The sequence below is a fragment of the Myotis brandtii genome, unplaced genomic scaffold (assembly GCF_000412655.1).
Source record: "Myotis brandtii unplaced genomic scaffold, ASM41265v1 scaffold157, whole genome shotgun sequence".
Lineage (NCBI taxonomy): Eukaryota > Metazoa > Chordata > Mammalia > Chiroptera > Vespertilionidae > Myotis > Myotis brandtii.
This window is the reverse complement of record NW_005355708.1, coordinates 5,742,676-5,744,067: the sequence shown is the minus strand read 5'-3', so window position 1 is coordinate 5,744,067 and position 1,392 is coordinate 5,742,676.

Below are 1,392 nucleotides of genomic sequence, written 5' to 3'. Positions count from 1 at the left end.
TAAAATGTTAAGACACTTCACTTAAATGTAAAGAGTTGCCTGCAATTAAAAGTAATTGCATCATTTATGAGGTCCTTTTTTTTTTTTTTTTTCCTATTTTCCAGGTTTTGTTTTTTTCAGGAGGGATTTTTTTCCTCTTCTTTTGTTCTGTTTCAAAAAGGCTTACTTGCCTTTGTACAAAAATGATCCAAAGCTAGAAAACAAGAATGAATCAACAAAAAAACAAAAAAAAAGAGAAATGAAGAAACACAACCCAGTTTTCCCTCCCGCCCCAACCCTCAACAGCTCCCCCGGGAGGGGACCTTCCCCCCAGGCCCCAGGGCCCAGAGGCGCTGCCTTCAGTGGCTCCTCCTTTCTGTGCTTCACTCAGGGAGACTCATCCCAGCCCTCCCGCCCCTGCGTGTACCCCACTTTGTGCTCCAAACAGTACCCCTGCTCCCTGGGGACGCACTCCACCCTCCTCCTCCTCCTTCCCCACCCCAGAGTCTCCCTGTGGGCCCCTCACTCTGCCCTCTGCGGGGCCAGGGCTGAGAACCAAAACTAGTTTCCCTCCGCCCCTCTCAGGACCTGGCCAAAAGCCAGGCGGGTGCCCGCAGGTGGGGGCCCGGCTCAGGGACCCTCAAGGATCTCCCCAGTGGTCACCGGCTCCCCATTGAAAGACCAGGTCATATCCCTTCCTTGAAAGCCCTCAGATCTCCAAGAGGATGGTGGGAGGTCAAGTCCCCCTGCCCCTGGGGTCAGAGCCATCCTCCGGCTCCTGTCAGCCTCCTCTGTATTCCCCCCATTTCCCTCACAACCAGACCCTTCCCACCCTCCAGGCCTCAACATCTAATCATCTAGGCCCTCCATTCCTGCCCACCCCGCCCCCTGAAATAAGTTAATGTCATTTAAAGTGCTAAATTAGGAAACTAAAAGTACCAAACACCCCTCCTGGGCTGCCCGCTCCCAAGGCAGTGTCTCCGGGGCCAGGCTGTCTGCTCCCCGCACCGTCCACAGCCAATCGTCCAAAGGGGCCCCTTCCTCCCCCTGGCGCAGGCCAGGGGGCCCCTCATCACAGGAAGGGGGTCCCAGGAAGCCACGTCCTCTCCAAGGACACAGATTCAACGGCCCCACGTACCCCACACCCATCCTGAGGCCCCTCAAACTCTGAGGCCCCTCCAGTCCCAAAATCTTGACTCCAGGCCCACCGGGGAGCAAAGAAACAGCCGTGTTCAGAGTGCAGTCCCGGGGCAGGCCAGGTGCCTCCAGGGCCAGGGTCTGCCCGCGTCCACTTCCCAGCCTGACACGGGTTGGTCCAATGTCCAGCTTCCAGAGGAGGGGAGAGCCGGTGTCTTGCTGCTCCAAGTCTCCGTGGCTCAGAGTTTGTTTGGAGTGCTCTTAGGAAGTTGGGGG